Genomic DNA, 14744 nt, shown 5'->3' on the forward strand with positions numbered 1-14744 from the left:
TTTACACTGGGACAAGTATCTATAATCAAGATTGCGGGGAATTGATACCTTACAGGCACAAGACAAGCACACTTACAACAGCTCCAGTGAGTTTGTGACAGATAAACCCACTAAATGTGAGCAACTGCCATGTGGCAGGTAGCTAAGTCCAGTGCTATCACTAATTTATCTTTTTTACATATAACTTAAAAATAACTCTGACCTGTAAATTCTATTCATATCCAGTCCTTGTGTCTTTACCTTTATACCAGTCCTTTTACTCTCTGGCTTGCTTATCTTGCCAGTTTTTGTGTGTAATTCCACTCCGAAACGTGATGAAGTTTCCACTTTAATATTTATTATTATATCTGTTCATCATTTGAGCCAACAGCTGGTGGAAAATGAAATTAATTCTCTTCTGAGTTACTCAAACTTAGTTTAACTGCTAAAAACTGATACTGCAGAGCATATAGAAGTATACTCCTTAAACTCTCATGATCGACGGACCTTATAAATTTTGTCCTAGCAAATGTTACCATGTGTTATCCCTTTTGAGCTTGACCTTTCTGCTGTCAGAATCTGTCAGAATAGTAGCTTATTCTGGTGGGTTTCTTAGGTTAATTACACATTAGACACAAAATCTTAGTAGCCTTTTGAATGTTTAGAAATCAAAGGCCAGTGTCCTTTTCTGGACTATTAACTACACTGACCACAGGCAAAGGTAAGGACAACTTTATTTTTTTTAGAAATGGAAACTGAGTAACATTATTTCATAGAATGGCCTGGGCTGAAGAGGACCTCAAAGATCATCTAGTTTCAACTCCCCTGCTGTGTGCAGGGTCGCCAACCACTAGAGCCACATCCAGCCTGGCCTTGAATGCCTCCAGGGATGGGGCATCCACAAACTCCTTAGGCAACCTGTTCCAGTGCGTCACCACCCTCTGAGTGAAAAACTTCCTCCTAATATCTAACCTAAATCTCCCCTGTCTTAGTTGAAAACCATTCCCCTTGTCCTATCACTATCCACCCTTGAAAACAATCATTCCCCCTCCTGTTTATATGCCCCCTTCAAGTATTGGAAGGCCACAGTGAGGTCTCCCTGAAGCCTTCTCTTCTCCAAGCTAAACAAGCCCAGTTCCCTCAACCTTTCTTCATAGGAGAGCTGCTCCAGCCCTCTGATCATCTTGGTGGCCCTCCTCTGAACTCGTTCCAAGAGCTCTGCATCTTTCTTGTGCTGGGGGCCCCAAGCCTGGACACAGTAATCCAGATGGGGCCAAACAGTAGCTCAGTTGATGCTAATGGAGCCACACTAACTGATACATTCAGGAGCAAGTTCATAAGCGATATATTTCATTTACTGCTTTATCCAGTTTTTGATGATTGGAGGATTAATCCCACTTTTCTTCAGTTGACTCTTGGATGCAATGTATATTTGCAAATGTTGCATTAAGTTATTTTAGAATTTATGAATGTGTTTGCATGGGGAACTGGTAAGTTTGACATTTCCTGTGGCTTAAAAAGAACAGGTATTTACAGCTCTGAGTTTCCATAGGATGCATTGTTTCTGTCAGAAATTTCTTACATGAATACATGCTCTCTATGAGACTGAAGGAAGAATATTGCTTGACTGATAATGTTTGCTTTTGGCCTTCTCAGATACATCAAATGGCTCCATGCTTTTATTAGCATCAGATGATCTGTATTTTTGAAAATGGCAATGGCAAATACTAAAAAAAAAGATAAAATCTTAGGTCTATTCTTTGTTAAGTCTTCAGAAAAAATTATGCAGTCTCAGATGCGGGATAGGAAGTGTGATTTCCTTGCACAAGATTCAGCTGAATTAATGGAGTATGAAGGAAATAAAAACTAACGTCCCATTCTTGAACAGTTTTGGAAGAGTCAAGTTAAGATTCAAGGTTGTACACAGCCTGCTCCTATTTGCTTTCTTGACACCATGGTTCAGGAGGTAGTAAGGCTTGATAACCACCGATGTCTCCTGTAGTGCATTGTAGTGCATAGCTGAGAAGTGAGCTGAAACTTGTATGTTACTTTATAGCCTTAGTTTAATAAGTAATTCTTCCTCACTGGACCTTCCTGGGCTACCTTGTTCTCCTCTGAATGCAAACGGAGCTTACGCACATTAGTATCAGAAAACCAAGGAGAGTGCTTATGAATAATTTCTTATGTTACAAGCAGTGTTTATTTCACATTTCCAAATTGCTTCCTCATGCATCTAGGTTGGAAGTTCATGTGAGGCTTGATCTTGCTGGTGCCCTGGCAAAAGCAGCCATACATCCTCTCCTGTTGAGGTGACTGTTTCTCCCAAGCACTCCATCCTTTTTGTAACACCTTCATGCCAAGAACTGTATAGGAATAGATTGAAGAGACTTTGTTCTACTGCCGCTGTCTTCGTCTTTACATAATTTTTCCAATGCGTTTTACCCCTTTGCTGTCCATTCATTCTCCAGTAAACTGAGTCCATTTATTAGAAGAGAGTCTGCCATACCACCTTGATTTGATGCTGTTGCATAGCATAAGTTCACTTTCAACCTGATCATGCAAAGAATTTTGGCTATTCCAGGTATTCTCTAATACTCACTTCAAGTCAGCTGCTTCCATGAATGAATATTAAATGAATTTGGCTTCTGTTACGGGACGCAGATGCGAAATGGCTGAGAGCACAGTCAAAGGGAATTTGTTGTGAAATATTAATGAATAGCTTCTCAGATACTTCAGTTTTATAAAGCTCTAGTTAATGAGAAGAAGAAACCCATTCATAAACACCTGACCCCCTTCTGGAAATCCAAAAGTAGTACTAAAAATGTCATTAAGAAGAGCCCAGACTTTTTCTTCTTAATTTCTGTAAAATCACAATAATTTAGCACATCGGAGATTTGCTCTAAATTTTCACTGTGACAAGAAAAAGACTAAACCTGGTAAAACAAAAGGACAGTATTATTCTGTGATAGCAGTATCCTGGTATTACAAAAGGACAGTAACCATTTCTATTCTTCGCATTTAAAAGTCTGTGTTATTCAATCATGTAACCATTAGAGGTCACTATTAACAGGGAAATGCAAGAGATTCCCCAGAGGAAAGCAAGACAGGGTTAATGCGGGGCTATCCGGCCGCAGCCAGCCGGATCTGGGGGCTGGTCCCTGGTCTGCGAGTGAGTCATCAGACTGCGAGGGGCCAGCAGGACCCTCCCAGGGCGCGCTGGCAGCATATACGGGGCTCCCGGGGTTCTAAGCCACATCCACCCACTCCTCCATTAACTTGTTAGGTGGGAGTATTTTAATGTAAAAAGAAAAAAGGGATTTATTTCCAGTATTTGATTTAGGTTAATCTTTTGACTGTACTCTCAAGCACTGCCTTTGTGATTATCTGAGCAAATTGACAGAGGCAGGGGTGCAGGAAGGACGAATTTAAGTAGGTTTGTATTGTTTATCTTCTGCTTTATCATATGTGATTATTGAATCTGCAATTTTGAGTACTTTAACATTGCAATAGCCAGTTAGTTGCTATCCTCTATGTAAATTTGCACAGCTCATGCAATTCAGCAGGTTAGGAATATCACTACTTTGGAAGAAATAAAAAGTGGGGAGGGGAAGGAAAAAAAGCAACTGAAGGCTGAGGTAACAAAGAGCTCATCTTCAGGACTTCATGCAGCTGAAGAGGAGGTAGAAGAGACCTCCTTTACCATTAACATTACCAAACTATTTTAACACTAAAGGCAATCTGTCATTTTGTGTAAATTCTCTTCTGCTTCTATAAACACAGCCGTAATCAATTAAAGACCGACTTGTGAAGGAGCTATTGTGTGCAGTTCCATTCAGACATTGCTGAGTTGTCTTTTAGACAGCCTGTGGGGAAACACTGGTAAGGTGATGGGAAAGTTCAAAGTGCCTAACTTTTCAATGTGGATTTTGTTATTGAGACTTTTTCTCTCTCTTTTTTTCATCTTGCTTATCACAGTTGGGGTTAAAAATGGGGAGATATCTCTATATCATTTTGAACATTTAACATTTTTAACATGTTCTGCTTGGGAGGTTCTGTGAATATTTTAAATCATTCTCTCATGTAATTCCTTGAGGGGCTTATGCATAGCAACAAATCTATTTGTTTGAAAGTACTGAAAGTACAAACAAACGCTCTAGAAACTATACATGCATATGTACAAGTATTTATAATATGCACATGGGCTCAGTTCCCTACTAATATGACACCAGTCTAATGCAATTTTGTGCAGTGAAAAATACAACCTGATTTACTGTAGAATGAAGAGAATTAATTTGACACAAGCCCTTCAAAAAAATCAGAGTTCAGTTCTATTACACCTGATCACCTGTGCCTTCTAGTTCAAGAACGTTACCAATATTTTCTGAAGCAACCAAAATAAACAAAGAAGATCGAAGGAGAATCTTAACCTTGGTCATTTTATTCTCTTTAATTTTGTTCAATGGAGGAAAATGTAAGGCTAAACAGAAAAGTATCTATAGGGAGACTAAATTCTCACTCTTGTTTTAATCACTTTTTTTTTTCACTGAAAATTGGTATGGATTTTAGGGACCTGAACAAAGATTGATAAAATGAAATAAAAGTGGAGTTAAGAATTTTCCCCATTTATTTGTGTTTGAATTAAAAATAAATATCATGAAATTTTAAGAATAGGCCTTAAAAAAGAGAGGGAGAGAGGAGGTATCTAAAGATACTTGTGGGGAAAAAAGGATAAAAGAACAGGTTAGTCATTTCTGTACAATCTGGACTTCATTGTGTCTTCTGATGTCTTTGATTTTCAATCCGTTGTCAATCTTCACTATATGGGTAGAGGTAGGATCCTCACAGATAAATACATTTATATCATCCCCTAGAAATTCCTAAACACACTTCCCAGGAACTCAAGAATGACAGCGTCTTATTCCAGTGTGACAGTGAAAGAAGAAAGTGGGGAGATCATAAAGAAATTATCTCCCATAAAAACACACTGAAAATAAATCATAGATTATGACAGATGTACTTCTCATATAGTGCTTTAGCGTCTATCAATTCAAAGCAAAATGACGAGCAGCTTTTTCTAGGGCACTCAGGACAGATTGAAACCCAGTCGTGTGCTACGCTAGTGCTAACCAGCAAACTTTCTAGACTTCATTTTTCTCTGAATGACAGCTTTTTGGAAGTTATACAGGAGAGCATTGGTACATATTCCAGGCACTATGTAGATGAGTCAGGACACCTTAACTAAATCCATTCATTACTCTATCCCCAGTGGGACAGGCAAAAGCTGCCAATTTGATGTTGGTAACATGGATGCTGCATTAGGGAATTGGCTAAGCCTGCCAAAATTCATTCCTGAACTTTAGCAGCCACAAAAGAGTATTTTTCTGTCGTCTATAATTGATTCAGAGCCAGGTCCCAAAAGGACAAGCTTCCTTTTGTGTGCCATCTATACGAGGGTCTAAGGACACACAGTGCTACAACTTTTTTTTAGCTAGATCACTGGAAACATCTTTAAAAAGAAAGGGAAAAATACAATATAAAATGTCATAAAAATTCCTGAGTTTTTCAAGATACATTATTTTTTAGCTTTATCGTTGCGTTCTGGTCTATACTTTGAGAAAACAGTCAGTTTATTATATCCTGAAAAATTAATGTCAATAAAGTGTTACCATTTTGAGATGAAATGAAGTCTGAAACCAAAACAGAGAAGAAATATATTAGTACAAAAAATAAAGTTTTCAGAGCTTCGGCTCACTGAGCGCAGTACTTATTATCATTAGTTCATATTCAGGTCAGATTTCTCCTTCCTTTGAAAAACAGGTTGAAAAACCCTTTGAAAACTTCTCCCTTCTTCCCCTCACCCAATCTGGTTACAAATTTACTGAAATTATTCATCCTTACTTTGTGTTTCACATTTGCATGTTCTTTACCTACTGTGTAATACATTAAAGGTTTTATGACACTAGACTGAGTACTCCTAACATGGATTATGAAAAGCTATACAGCTTATTAGAATCATCAATCCATCCTAGCAACATTCTCAACTCATTCTGTAGAAAATATCCCAGAGATTTAGCTAGTAGGACTCTCAGTAAAACAGTTGGCCAGCCCAAGTAGATTTTTGTAAAAATGGTCTGCCTATGCGCTTGTGTTTAAATGGTTTTAAAAGGATATTCTCACAGTTTCTATTCCCAGTTTTCACCCTAGATGTGACTTTCAATTTGTTGAAGCAGGCATCATCTGCCTGATTTCACATACCTTCCCTGTATCTTTTCCTTGTATTGAGGTACAAACATATTCTATCAGAAGTGCTTTTAAAAAATGCTTATTAAACATACAAGTTCACTCACACGAAAGCATACAAGTGCTATAAATGCTTAGGATAGAGCCAAGAACAGAGAAATCTGTGTCTGGAGGGCTAATCATAGTTCAAACTCGATGGTTTTAGTGGTGAACCATTCCTTCTCCTTCCCACCCACTCAGCAGGAGTAAGCAAAAGAACCCAGAAAGAGTGAGGCCCAGTCACTATAAATGCTCAGATGTTTAATGAATGTGCCATAGCTTTCACCTACTAACTGCAAGGCCTTCTCAGGCAGACTCCAAATTCCTGCTGAAATGAAGACTTTCTTTCCTGGACTAGGCCTGGCATTCCTGGGAAACAATGGCCCTTTTCAAGTAGTCTCTGAAATTTCACAGGTGAAGGGAACAGGGCAGTCATTTGATCCCAACCACAAGGAGTCTGTTAGCATTTTTTAAAGTGAAGACAGAGTCTGTCATGGAAGCACTGGCAAAACTGGTTAGTGACAGAAAAAGGCAATCTAGACCCACAGCTCAGGAGAGTCCTGTGAAGCATTAGTTTGTCTCTTAGCTCATGCTACAGCTTCTTTTTCAAATTTTTTCAAGCATGGGCGACAGCCTGCAGAACTCAGGAGATAGGTCTCTAAGTTGTATCATGAGTTTTGGAATAAAAGTTTTCCTGATTCCTTCAGCGAGAGCTTCAGATTGAGAATTTACAAATTAAAGGAAGCCATTGCCAGAATATTGTGTACTGGGGGACACTTGAAACTAAAACATGAATTAAGGCTTTTCAAACATGCTTTAGTGGCATTATTTCGGAAAGACAAGCAGATAAGCAGAGCACGTTAATTCCAGCTGATTTATTATAACAGCATTTGAAAACATTCAGAAATATATTACATTATAACATTCCAAAGTATATAATATTCCAAAGTATCCCATTTAGGAATGGGATGCTGAGTTCTACCTCTACATTAATTACAGAAAGCATACAGAATGTAGAAAGATTGGACTTGCAATCTCCTTTACTCCTAACATGGTTTTCTAAAGGGTCCCATGGGCTCTCAGTTCTGGGGAGAGAACTGCAGAATGGCAGAAGCCTCTGAAATGACGTGGTGGATGGGAGGTACATATTCAGAGTCAGCAGTTCCTAAATTGGGATGTATCACAAATTCATGTGATGGGAGATCATTTTCTTTGCATAGTTAATAAAAAAAAGAAAACAACTCACTTTTATTTATTAGTTGTTGTACTGAGAATTATTTTGCCTCAAATTCAGAGAATTTATGCATTGTGTGCCTACTCAATTACAAGGAATAGTATGCTCTTTTTTTTTTTTTTTTTTTTTTTTTTTTTTAGGAGAACAGGTTACTTAAATACTAAAACTTATGAAAGAGTTCAAATTTGAACAACTTTATGAGAGAAAACCTGGGTGAATTAACCAGGTCATATAGTAAGTTAATGTACCCGTGAGAAGAAGATACACATTTTTGAGATAAGCTACATAGTAAGTGGCAAATGAGGGAACAGTGTTTCATACATGCTTCTCACGTAGTCTAGCGAGGTCTTGGTTTTATGAAATGATTGCTTTGAAACAGTTGTTCACAGAATCTCAGAAAGGTTTAGGCTGGAAAGGACCTCTGGAGGTCATGTGGTCCAACTACCTTGCTAAAGTAGAGCCACCTACAGGTTGCCCATGAGCATGTCCATGCGGCTTTGGAATATCTCCAAGGAGGGGAAGTCCACAATCTGTCTTAGAAAACTGTTGCATTGCTCAGAAACCTACACAGTGAATAAGTGTTTCCAGACAGAAAAACTTGTGTTCCTCAATTTTGTGCCCATTGCCTCTTTTCATGAAAGTATTTCCCAATATTACCGGGGAATACTTGCTTCAGCATTTCCTTCCATTTATGTCTTTGTACTATAATGAAAATTAGTATCCTATTGCTTGCCTTCCATTACAAACTAGCAAACAAACAAATATAAAAATAGATAAGAATCACAGAATCCTTAGAGTTGGAAGGGATCTTTAAAAATCCTCCATAGTGTCAGAGAACAGATTCATGTTTAACATTTTTTGAAAAATCAATGAAGAAACACATTTTCTCAAGTGCAAAGAGAATGATATCAATTAGCTTAACTAAAAGCCAATTTAACAGTGTGCCCAGTCTGCGTTTCTATCTTGCATCCAAATTTTATTCTTTGATGAAATGCAGGATTTCCATCTTTTGCAACACATTTGCCATTATCTTATACTATATGATTTTGAATTTTTCTCCCTTTTTGTTCCTGAGTTTTCTCTATGTATGCATACACTTTACTCACCATCAGGAGGAGATGAAACTGCATTGATATTTGCAGTAACAATTAAAATGTTGTGAAAAACAGTAGAACTTCTCTAATTGTACTAAAAGCAAAAATGCTATGCCATGAATTTGCATCTGCTTTCCTAGCCTGAATCCCTTAGCGTATATTTTCCCTGGTTTCATCTGGCTATATGCGATTCCTGATGTGCTCCACCAAACTATAGAAATCAATCATAAATTGCTGGCTATTTGCAGTAAGGCAACAAGATTCCTAACCAGTAACACATTTGTTCAAAATCAATATTTAAATTATTTTTAAAAACTATTCAACGTTCAACATTTCAAACGCCACTTTTCTGAAAGAGTGGTCAGGCGCTGGAATGGGCTGCCCAGGGAGGTGGTTGAGTCACCGTCCCTGGAGGTGTTCAAGAAACATTTAAATATAGCGTTGAGAGACATGGTTTAGTGGGGTTATTGGTGGTAGGTGGATGGTTGGACTAGATGATCTTGTAGGTCTTTTCCAACCTAGCTAATTCTATGATTCTAGGATTCTATGATTAACCAAAATGCACATCCTATAATTTGAACTGTATTTTAAGTACATTATCTTGGTATTTCACTGCACATTAAAAACACATACTGCTAGTGCATAGAGTTTGAGGGATTGTGTTCAATTTCTATCTATCAGTCTAAAATCTTAATGGTGCTGATCAGCTGAAGAGTTGTTCAGACTTCTGTGAAGGTAATCTGTATCCAATAATTTTTTTAAGATAGACTATATCTGTTCTACAGAATTAGGAATATTGCCTCAGTAGTTTAAAAAACAGATTTCATTTGAATGACACAGACAGGAAAACTAGTTTGATAACTATGCAGAATCTAGCAATCAAACCCTCATGCTCAGTATTTCTCTCCCTTAATGAGTCAAAGACAACAGAAATAACAGAAGCTGCAGTGATTACTGCACGCTCTGTTAAGATTACTCTGGGAAGATGTGTGCTGTAAGCAACCCTGGGAAATGTATGACTCCAGTGTTTTGGAAATCAGCATTTTTTCACTTTTGGATTTAGTTTCTGCTAGTGACTGTGAGATTAGTAACGAGTTTTTCTGTACCTACCAAGAATTTGAGTGTTTCTGCACATACTATTTCAAGGCTAATTATTTTAGTAATGAATGAATTGGGATAAACAGATTGTATTGAACAGGACTGAGATGGCTAGATGTATGTAGTGGACAATAGGATCATCCACTTACAACCAAGGAACCTGGTTGTAAAAAGAAAGGACTTGAAAAATTTTGGGCATATTCTGATGTGTATTTTCCATTACCCTTCTTCAAAAGCTGAGGTTGCATCTAAAACCTTGCCAAGTTTCAATTAAGCCTTTAAAGTGGAAAAACAGAGCTTTTCTAGAATGAAAAATGTTATGATTTGTGTTAAGGACCTTGCTCTCTCAGACTGTGCATCCATTGACATATTGCCCTTGCAGCCATTGGGCATAAAGTCTAAGCTTCTGTAAACATATCACAGAATCATAGAATGGCTTGGGTTGGAAGGGACCTCAAGGATCATCAAGATCCCACCCCCCTGCCACAGGCTGGGCTGCCAACCTCTCAGGCTCCAAGTGATATTCCTAGAATGTCCTGGTCTACTTCATTTTTTTTTTCTAGTCCATTTCATTAACAGAATGATTCCCTTTTCTCAGGAATATATTGACACTTAGAAAAAGTCAAGTTCATACATAAGCTGATTGAAGAATGCTAAAATAGAAAATTTGAGGCAGTTCATGCAATTAAAATGAGAAACAATTACACTGGGTAATCTATAGGAGTTATGAGAAGTCTTTTTCCATTTTCAGTATTGAAAATTTCTTGATTTAACAGCATACATTTTTATAGCCATTTCACTGAGGTGTTCAAGCCAAAGTGGACTGTAATCACTAGAAAAACTTCTGAAGGAAACAAAAATTTCTGTAACTTGCTCTTTTTTCTTCCCATCCTCTTTTCTCACAACATTTGTTTACATGGCCTTTTATCGATTCTCTTAAAGAAATTCACAGGGAAGAGGTGTTCGCTGATGTGCATTACTATGTAAACATTTCAGTAAACATAGGATGGGCATGCTGCCCTATGGTACCTAATAGTATAGGCTAGAATATTGATAGGCCTACACTGTGAGTTCTCATGAGTTAGTTTTGCCATTGTGAGGTTGCCAACAACATTGTTAGTGGTGCTTTCATTACTATTGCTGAATATCTGGAAAATTACTTGGTCTTATATTCCTCAACGCATCTGGCATACTTTGCCATTACTTGAAAAACTATATTTGACTTTGTGCCTAATCTCACACACAACAAAAGCTGAAAATCAAACCCTAGGTTTTTTCCAAGTATTTATAACTGCCTCTGTGTCAGTGGGCTCAGTAGCAGCAAGCATTAAAGGCCAAGAGAGAGATAGTCAGTGTGGGCAGGATGAGGCAGGAAGGGAAACGCTTCTTGGGTGAACAGGGAACAAGGGAGTGCTGGAATTTGTTTGCAGAACTTGTACTGAAGTGCTTTCCAAAGAAAGTGGGTCAGTCATGCGACCCTCACAAAGACTGGTACAGTCTCCCACAGGGAGAAGATTGTTTTACACAGGTGCTCCACCCATACTGGCAGAGAAACAGGGCTTATTGGCACAGGGAAGGACCAGTTGGTGGTCAGCTCTCCTTGGGGCCAGTCTGATTGAAAAGACTGAAAGCACTTGCAGAGGTATGTGAGGCGAAGAATGGGGTTAGGATATGAATTATGTTTTGTTTCAGAATTGAATTTAATAACTAAGATATTGGGAAACACAAAGGGCTTTTGAATGAAATGAATAGTTCTTTTGGCAGCCTTGCCTTAGCACAGGAAATCCTCAAGATCTTTACATCAGTGTCACACCTTAGAGTTCCCTTTCAGCTTTTCTGCAAGTCTCCTTTTCAGACTTGAGTTTGAACTGATGGTGGCTTGTGGCGCTGAAGAAAGCAGGAGTACCTTGCTATTTGGGGTATCATTAGTCCCATTCAGCTCCATAATTTGTACATGTGGAAGTTGTTTTTTCTTGTTTACTGGAACTCTGCTTCACCACATTGCTGTTTGATTTGGCAGCTTTATCCTTTTCGTAAGAAAAAAATGTAGGTCCAGAAACAGTTAAAACAGAAATAGAAACTTCATTGTAGTTAATGCTTTCCAGGGAAAATAAACATCATAAGATGCTTTAAGAAAAAAAAAAATTCCCCACAATTATCTTCCTGATTAGTAGTTAAAATCTAAATGGCTCCTTACAGGTAAGGCTAATCAGAAATACTATGCTGAGCTTTGCTTAAAGTAACTTTTTTTATTCTTCTTTTCTCCACAAGTTCCTGCTATTTCAGAGGCATGGAATTGAGTATATCTCTTGCTTTAACTCTGTGTGCTTCTGCAAGGTTTATCAATTAAAGCATGAAATTATTGCAGCAGGAAACAGCTTCCTGCAAGCAGATTATTTCCCTTTGCGTTTCCATCCTTTCCCCTTCCTTTAAAGTAATGGAAAAGAGTGATATTTTTCCTTAAAAGAAGGAAATTGTAAACCTTGAAAAGGCTCTGTTCAAGGCTTTGTAGGGATTAAAGCTAGGAGTAAGACAACTACAGATGATACCAGTAATAACTTTGGCAGAATGTACTGTATATTTGTGTTGTTGGTGAATCACACAACGCCTGTTAGCAGACACTTCTGATATTTTCCTTTACTACCCAAAAGAAGTTTTTCTTAACTTTTGAGTGCCAGATGCTGGAGATGGGCTAAATTTGCAGTACCTATTACCTGTGAAGGGCACCAAAATAGCTACATGAAACCTGACCCACACAGAACCTCAAAGATGCAGAGCTGAGTGTATGCTGCTCAGACCTGAAATGTGCCCTCTCTTCCTCCCCCCCCTCCCCACTAGCTCTCCCCAACTCCTGGAGCTGTAAATAGGGTCATTCATGCAATGGAGACGGGAAAAGAAGTTATAAAAATCTTCTAGTATGTAATGATACCTCCTACAGTACCAACCACTGTAGTAATGATGAAAACGCTACATCTTTCATGCACAAACTGTCATCCTTTTTACTGTATATTACTTTCTTATCCTTCCACGAGGCTTAATGTCATGAGAAAGACTCCCATGGGGTCTAGTGGTCATTAGATTTCTCCCATCATGTTTAAGAGTTTAAACATGCATAAGCATTTTTCAAATGTAGCTCTATATATTCCACCAGTACACAGCACTTAAATTTACTTCTACCTTTCTCTTCATGTGCTATTTGACGTGTTGCTCAAAAGGCTCCTTGGATCATGGAATATTGTCTGTCTGCATGTGTATGTAGGCAAAGCTACACTGGTTGTGAAGGCCACAGAAGATTTTAGTAACACTGTCCTACAGAAGTGCCTAGCCTAGGATTATATCAACCAACATCCGTTATCCAGTTCACATGTCAGTTCGCAGAAGCTAATGTAACATTCCAGTCAAAGCAAGAATGATTTTTCTTACAAGATCAGCTCTCTTCCTGCTAAGATGTGATGCTCTGAAGTATAAAATACCGTGGCTAATTTTCCCTTACTCTTCCTCTCACGTTTCTTTCCTTTCTCTCTTTATTGGAAGCCATGAAAGAAATCAATGCTGATACTGGGGCAGGGAGCACAGCAGTTATTGTCCCATACATGTTTTACAAATGGCGTTGAATTTCTTCAGCTGTTAAATAGCTGGATTCTAGACAATCTGTAGCATAAAATACAAGATTGGAAGTTTTTTTCCCCCCCAATCATTGGCAAGAGTAATTGCTCCAGTTCAGAAAATACTTTGGGTGGGAAGCAATATACCCACCTCAACAGGTATGATAATTGTAAACCTACATTGTAGTGGGTGAGAGGGGTAAGAAAATGTATTGTGGCTTCTTGAGTTAGTGCTAAGGGAGTAAAGTGGAGTACTCAGAAGCACAGGAAGTAGAAGTGAAGGGCAGTGCTTCCTTCCTATCATGCCCTCAGCATAGAAGCAGGATAGATGTTATCTAGCAAATTAAATCAGTTCTAAGCAAACAACATCAGAATAAAATCCTCTTATCCCTCCGTGAGAACGTGAAACATAAATGATCTCTGACTCAATTTCAGATGCAAAACAGTCTTCCTTTATTAGATAAGTTCAAGAACATTTTGACTGAACATCACTCTCTGTCAACAGTTGAAACACAGTTAAGTACTGGAGCCTCTCTCTTGTCATGAATGACGCCTTTTAAAGCAAAAATATTGAAATGTGGAGATGTAGTCTGACTCTGGAGTATATCTTCTGATGTTTTGAAGACCAGGAATGCAAAATAAGGCTTGAAGTTTCTTCTGACTCACATCAGTCCCATTGTAATTGCATTTCCTCTCAATGTTCATCATCAATATTAACAAAGTAAGGTAGCTGGTTTCTACTGATGTACATATGAAACTGTCAGTGGGACCCTTCTATTGATTTAGGTCAAGCTCAGAAGTCCATATGGGTTTGACTATATTTACCAGATAATTCCAACTATGAAAGCTGCAGAAAACTGAATATCCTAGTGCACCACAAATAAAATTTGAAGTGTCATATATCTTTTAACAAAAAGGAAATAGAGAGCATTCAATGTATCATATTTGAAAGAAAACACATCAGCATTCTGAACTTATGACCACATCTATGTCCCCTGTCTTTGGTAAAAAAAAAAAAAACTATACTGAAAACATTCTAGTGTGGGTTAAAAATAGGGATAGGAGTAATGCCCCATCATTTTTATTTTCTGAGTTGTTGTTTTGACTATTGTACCTCAAAAACCATAGAATTTTAGTCTTAATGTAATGGCACTGCACATTACTGTTAAGCGTTGTCAAAAAAAAAACAGGAGAAAGTGACTAAAATCTTTGATCTCATCTGCTTTGAAAATTCACAAAGGCAATAATGACCAACTTAAAAAGAAGAAAATAGCAGGCAACTGAAAACCTATTTGATCACTGAAACAAATGGAATTGTTGGCTGAAATGGTTCAAAGGACAAAATTACGCAACAAATGCAAGGCCATAGGTTTTAAATGAGTGAGGACTACAGGAGTCTAAGTAGCCTGTTATTCTTTCTCTCCTTGCTCATAGGTATATAGCAGTCTCTGTTCC

At 38.0% G+C, this 14744-nt stretch overlaps 1 protein-coding gene across 14 annotated transcripts in view; it reads left to right on the forward strand.

Annotated features, from left to right (window-relative positions):
- The window catches only part of COL11A1 (collagen type XI alpha 1 chain), a 257188-nt gene that overhangs the window by 17485 nt on the left and 224959 nt on the right, over nucleotides 1-14744 (forward strand). The window lies entirely within an intron of this gene.

The sequence above is a fragment of the Numida meleagris genome, chromosome 7 (assembly GCF_002078875.1).
Source record: "Numida meleagris isolate 19003 breed g44 Domestic line chromosome 7, NumMel1.0, whole genome shotgun sequence".
NCBI lineage: Eukaryota > Metazoa > Chordata > Aves > Galliformes > Numididae > Numida > Numida meleagris.